Genomic DNA, 6,455 nt, shown 5'->3' with positions numbered 1-6,455 from the left:
ACCCGCACCCCACTCTCCTCTGGCTGCTGGGGGTTAGAAACTCCTCCAAAACACCGAGGGGAACAGGGAAAATGACAGAAGACAGCTGCGGCAATGAAAGACTATCCTCTTCCTGGCCTCGTGGAGCCCTTGCCTTGTCTGGCTTTAATAAGGTTCATTCTAATCCGTGGTCTTTCAAGAGGTGAGAGAATCTCCTGTTTCTGGACATGACTCACCCACTCCTATGTCAGCTCCCAAAGGAGAGTGATAACGTCTCACTCAGCAGGTGCTCTGGCTACAGAAAAGGGGCTCTGGGCCCTATGAACCCCATGCTCTTTATCCCCTAGGTACGACTAGTAATAAAAGCAATTCATCCCGATTAAGTACCCCCCAGACGCCAGGTGAAGTATTTACACGCATGGTTTCACTCACTCTTCCCACGTGCCCACACGAGATGGTATCATTGTTCACATTATTTTCACCAACCTCTTCTCGTCCCGTTTTACATGCGAGGAAACCAAGCTGCCTGTATTCGCCGTTCATGCTCCCGGCCGTGGGCCCCGCGCTTCCACTAAAAAGCTGCGCAGCTCAGACTCGGGTGCTCGGGCGCCTGCGGGCCGGACCCTCCCCCGCGAGGGGGGCGGGGGGGCGGCAAGGAAGGTGGGGCCGCAAACAAGGCTGAGAAGCAGCCTCCCGGGAAGTGAGCGGACTCTCAGGAGTGGGGGCCGCGAGGGACACGGCAGAGAGTGTTCACATGGGGAGAAAGTGGTCAGTGGGGTCAGACCCCAAGGTCTTGTCTGCCTAGAGTGGGGCGGGCCCAAGACAGAGGGCAGGTTGGGCGAGGAACAGAGGGAACCAGGGCAGACAAACCCCTGCAGCGGAGGGGTTTTCTTTCCTTTCCTCTCACTTTATGGTCTCTGTGGGAGAGACTCCAGTGCGGTAACAGCTGGTGGCAATGAGGGGTGGGCCTGGGTGGCTCAGCCTCTGACTCTTGATCTTGGCTGGGGTCATGACCTCACAGGTTCAAAGGGTCGAGCCCTGCCTGCGGCTCCGCCCTGAGGGCAGTGGGGCCTGCTCAGGATTCTCTCTCTGCCCCTCCCCCTCAAAATAAATAAGTAAGCTTTTTTTTTTTTTTTTTTAAGCTAAAGGGAAGGGTCCAGTGACCCGGATGTTCCAGGGATTAAAGGGCGGGGCGTGTCCGGGTGGCTCAGTCGTTGTTTCCGACTCAGGCTCAGGTCATGATCTCCAAGTTCGTGAGTTCAAGCCCCGTATGGGGCTCTGTGCTGACAGCTCGGAGCCTGGAGCCTGCTTCGGATTCTGTGTCTCCCTCTCTCTGCCCCTTCCCCGCTCATGCTGTCTTTCTCTGTCTCTCAAAAATGAATAAACGGTAAAAAAAAAAAAATGTTTTTTAAAAAACGGCGCAGGGGGATGGCTGGTTGGAAGAGGGCAGAAAGCCGGAGGGATCACTGCCTCTGGAGCCAGGGGTACAGCTCCTCCGCCCCAGTCCGAAGGAAAGCGAGAAAGAAGATGGGGATGGGGACCGCGCAGGTCCTGGTGGGCAGTACCTGAAGGGGAGGCGAGGCCCAGTGCGTCACCGTCTGCCCCCATGACCACCCCAGGCAGCACGACCCTATCGCCCCTCGGTACAGGTGCAGCCTTGGAGGTGCAGTAACTTCGGTGCCGCCAGCAGGGGGCAGAGCTGGGCCGGGAACCTAGTCTCTCCGAGGCTGAAGCTGAAGCACCCACTGCAGTTCAGCGGAGGGCGGCCGGGACCAGGTGTCCCCAGGTGTCCCCGGATTCGAACTGAGGTCTTGCCAGACCCCAAAGCCCAAGATCTTTCCCCTGCCCGCCGCCCCCTCGAGTTTGATCTGGAAGGGCTGGGGGCAGCCCACCAAATGGGACTTTGAGCTACCAAATTCGTTCTGCAATCCAGGTATCAAGGTAACGGGAGGCTAGGGGTGCATTTCCTCGATCTTTTTCCTCGGTCTTCGTCCCCCCGCCCCCATCCTCCCACCCAGAACAACCTGAACACCACCAGGAACCCCCTGGCACTGCGAAGTGGGAGCCCCTGATCCAAGGCCGTCCCTGAACCGCTGGCGCACATTATCTCCAGACTCAGTCCCTCTCCCCCCACCTCTCTCTCTCAAAATAATAAGTAAACATTAAGGTAATTTTAAAAAAGAAAAGAAACGAAACACGGGGAGAAGCCGGCCATCTACCAGTGCCAAGGAGAGAGGCTGGGATTGATCCTCCCTCAGAACCTTCCAAAGGAAACAACCCTAGCCACACCTTGCGTCGAACCCACAGCCTCCAAAAGCCTGAGACAATACACTTCTATTGCACCCGCGGGTGGTACTTCGTTAGGCAGCCCTAGAAAACTAATAACACTCTCCAGACCACCTCTGAGACGGGGAATAAGCCAGCTCTGATGCTCTTGGGAAAATGACACGAGGCGCTGAAATCAGGCTCAGATGTTCCACGCGGAAGAAGCCTTACATGTAAAGAGAAACGGAGGTGCCAGCGAGGTTAGCCTGGGGGAGAGGAAAAGGTTGTTTGCCAAAAAAAAAAAAAATGAAACTGAGGAGTTTGGCCTTTATCCTGAGTACAACAGAAAGCTCCTGGAGGGTCCTAGAGCGGAGGAAGAACAAAGGCCACGCATTAGGACAGTGAACCTCAGAGCAAAGGGCAGGGGAAGCAGAATGAGAAAAGCAGACGGGCCAAGGAGACACAAGGGTGTTCCCAAAATTCCAGCTGGGATGGAGAGGCAGTGGAAGTAGAGGGGAGTTGAGAGGCCGTCTCCCCCAAGCACTTGCATGATTTCTCCCGGCTTAGGACCTGAACATAGATGTCGTTCACTCAGCCATTTACTGAGCACCTACTACGTGCTACACACTGGTCTGGGCGTTGGCCGCAAGGAAGTGACACGCTAATGGAGAGACAGTAAAGAATAATAGAGTACATTATCTAACAGGAAAGACAGTTAACACGTTAGGGGGTAAACGGGACAGGATAAGGAGGATAGAGCAGTTTCAACGAGCGGGTCAGGAAGGGTTTGTTGAGTAAGTGAATGTGAGCAGACCCTTGAAGGAGGTAAGGGAGGGAGGCAGGCAGCCCGCTGGGCCAAATGACCTTCATTCTCTCCTTCACGAAGGAATGGGTCATGCTGTGACCATAACTTCATTCCTTCGGTCAATAGTTCATTAAGCAAAAAAGAATGAGGTACAGTTTCAGGATCCCAATCGTTAAAGAAACAACAGGAACAGAGCTTTATTTATTCACCCTACCCCCGAAGTCTAGAGGTATGTGAGTACTCAACAGATACTGTTCAATCAGTTGATTCATCCATAATCAATAGCTTAATTTATGAGAAGCAAAGACCCCCCCCCATTTCCCTGTAAGTATTAAACTTGATACAATTTGTCATATAAACAATGAATTGGAGGCTTTTTTTCACATGTAAAAGAACCACTCCTAATACGATCAGAACATGATTTCATTTTTACATTTTCCCTTCCAGCCCTTGTCTGTATGCTTCACTTACGGAGGTATGATTTCGTGTTTCGTAATCATAAGCCTAGGACTTTGAGGTTTTTTTTAATGTTTGTCATATTGTAGGCATTTTTCTCCAGCAATTCATAGTCTTTATGATTATCACTGATAGTGGATGCACGAAGTCAGTTGTCTTCAGATTGCCAGCAAAAGCAACATTGCTTCCAATGTCCCTGGATTAAAGCAGGACAGGTAACGAGTTGGCTCCATAGCTCAGTGGTTAGAGCACTGGTCTTGTAAACCAGGGGTCGCGAGTTCGATCCTCGCTGGGGCCTCTTGTGGACTTATGCTTTTCTTTGTTTTTTTTTTTAAATCCTCCCCTTCACGGACTACAAACTCCAAAATGGAAGAGCGGTTTCTGAAAACGTTACTTCTGGAAGATTAAAAATGACTCTTCCTGAAATGCAAATGATGGGCGTCCTTAAGGTGCTTTAGAGGCGACCCGGAAGAGAAAATCCTGGTCCGACACGAAGAGCAGGAAAAAGAAAAAAGAAAAAAAAAAAAAAAAAGCCGTCCTCGGCGACCCCAGAGCAGGAGACACGAGGCTCCACGGACTCGTTTTCAACGCCCCGCAAGCCGAGAACCAGCTGCGCGTTAGGACAAGCTGGAGGGGGGAGGGGGCGTCCGCGGCGGGTTCAAGGGGCCGCGGGCGGGGCGGGCCCGGGACGCGGGCGGGGGCGGGGGCGGGGGCGGAGCCGGCGCCGGCGCCGCGCCCGCGGTGACGCCGAGCGGCCGGCGGGCGGCGCTGCCGCGCCGGTTCCCGCTCGCCTCCCGGGAGGCCGGCGAGCGCGCGTCCCGCCGCCCGCCCCGCCCCGCCCGGCCCGAGCGCGGCCAGCGTGGCCGGGGCGCAAGCGCGCGCGGCGGCCGCCACGTGGCAGCCGCGCCCCCGCGCCCGGCCCGGCTCCGCGCGCCTGTCCCCGCGGAGGGAGGGGGAGCGGCTCCCGGAACTAAACCGCCCGGGGCTGCTGGGGGAGGCCGCCTGGGCCGCCGCGAGAGTCTTTCCCGAGTACGCGGAATTTCCCCGCCCCGGCTTTCTGGTCCCACGTTTCCGGGCTGGGGCTGAGATCGGACTAGCTGCAAAGTAGCCGCTGGCCCCCGTGGACGCCGAGGGTCCGAAATGTGGTCGGCGTCGATCGGGTTGTTGAAAGAGTACAATTCAGTCGGGTAGAGAAAATTTAGTACCAAAAGAGAACGTAAGTTCTCCCATCAGTTAATTTTTGATTGCTGGCGTGTTGAAAGAATACCGGATGAAATAAAATACGTAATTACATTAACCTTACTTATTTTTCTTAACGTGGCTACTAGAAAATCTGTAATTCGCCCCGGTTGCAGCTCCCGTGTGTTTCTGTTAGGTGGTGCAGGTTTAGAGAGCCAGAGTCCTGTGACCTAAAGTTCAAGTGAATTCTTAACCTGCGCTCACACCAGGTGAACCGGTGGGCAGAGTCTCCTTCATCTGTGAGTCTCCCAGAGCCAGCACTGTGTTGGGCGAAAAAGTGAAGAATGACAGTGCTTGAGGTGGAATTAAGTATCTCCCCAACCTAATGTTAAACTCCACAAGAGCAAGGGAATTTTTTTTTTCTTTTAAATTTTTGTTTGAGTATAGTTGGCACATGTTGTTCCGTTCAGGTGCACAAGTGATTCACCTTCTCTATGCTGTGCTCCGCCCAAGAGTAGCTACAGACAGTATGTCTGTCACCATACATACAACACTATTACAATATCATGGACAATGTTCCCTATGCTGTGCCTTTTATCCCCGTGATTTATCCATTCCGTAACTGAAAACACACCTCCGGATCCCCTTCACCCATTTTGCCCCATGCACCCTCCTCTCCTCCCCTCTGGCTCCCATCACTTTGTTCTCTGTATTGACGGATGTGATTCTGCTTTTTGTCTGTTTTTTAGACTCCACGTATGAATGAAATCATACGGAATTTGTCTGAAGAGAATGTATTTCTTCAGTTGAGTTAGCTTTGAAAATAACACAGCTGTTAGACTTTCCATCTCGGCTTGCAGGATTTTAGCTCTGGAAAAACACACTCGTGCTTTTGTTGGTTATCGGCCCTTCTGTGGTCCGGGTAGCTGCTGCCAGGGATGCTGCGGAAGTGAGATGCTCAGAGCGCCCTGAGTAAATAGGCCCCCACTGGTGCGAAAAAGAAACTTCCATAATGATCACTTCTAGAAGGGTCAGCTCTTCACTGACACTGAATGCCGTTCTGCACAGCCATTTCAGATCCCCAAATACTGTAATACCGAGACTGCTTACTTCGAGTTATTTCGTCATCGAGTAACAGAGTTAGTACGGAGAAAGATGCCTTTGAAGCATTCCAGTCCCTTCTCCCTCCAGCATGACCCGTCCTCATGCTTCCTTCCCCTTCCCCCTCCTCCAGCCGGTCTCTAGAAAGAGCAAGCATGTGCATGTGTGCCTTTTTCTGAACTTTCCTACACCTTGGCCTCCAAGGAAGCCCAAAACCATTTAGGCTATGACCTAGTGATTGTTCCCTCACGGGGCCAGCCTCTTTGTGACAGCTCGCAGGCGTTGCCATCTTCCAGAAGATAAAGCCACTTTGCCAGAGAGGAATACGCTGCCTCTCCCCAGCTTCCTGGCATCTCAGGGATACCCATTCAGTTCCCTTCTCTAGACCCGCCAACCCTCCTATTCAAAACCCGTGTTCAGAAGGCCTGGACCCTGAAGGACACGGTCCTTTATTTTGACACAGTTCCCCCAGGGCTCAAAACACTTCCAGGTCAGACCCTATTTTTGCCACATGTCTTTGAAGAAAGATTGTATTTTTTTCCTGTAATGAGGAAAAAAATGAGGCGAGCAAGCTCAAATATTTGTCCCAGAGGTAGGTCCAATCTCCCCGACTGACCCGGGATGTTCAGCCACCTTTCAACAGAACGACCCAGGGTAGAATTCCTCCCAC

The 6,455-nt window shown here is 53.0% G+C and overlaps 1 non-coding gene across 1 annotated transcript; it reads left to right on the top strand.

The window, feature by feature from the left end:
• Positions 1-3,730: 3,730 nt before the first annotated feature.
• TRNAT-UGU (transfer RNA threonine (anticodon UGU)) lies at positions 3,731-3,803 on the top strand. The gene has a single exon. It is a non-coding gene; the product is annotated as a tRNA-Thr (tRNA).
• The last annotated feature ends 2,652 nt before the right edge of the window (positions 3,804-6,455 follow it).

Source organism: Lynx rufus, unplaced genomic scaffold (assembly GCF_022079265.1).
Source record: "Lynx rufus isolate CCGP_SWC_20201006 ecotype Redwood Valley unplaced genomic scaffold, mLynRuf1.p SCAF_15, whole genome shotgun sequence".
NCBI lineage: Eukaryota > Metazoa > Chordata > Mammalia > Carnivora > Felidae > Lynx > Lynx rufus.
The sequence above is the reverse complement of the archived record's forward strand: the minus strand, read 5'-3'. Positions and strand labels throughout refer to the sequence as shown.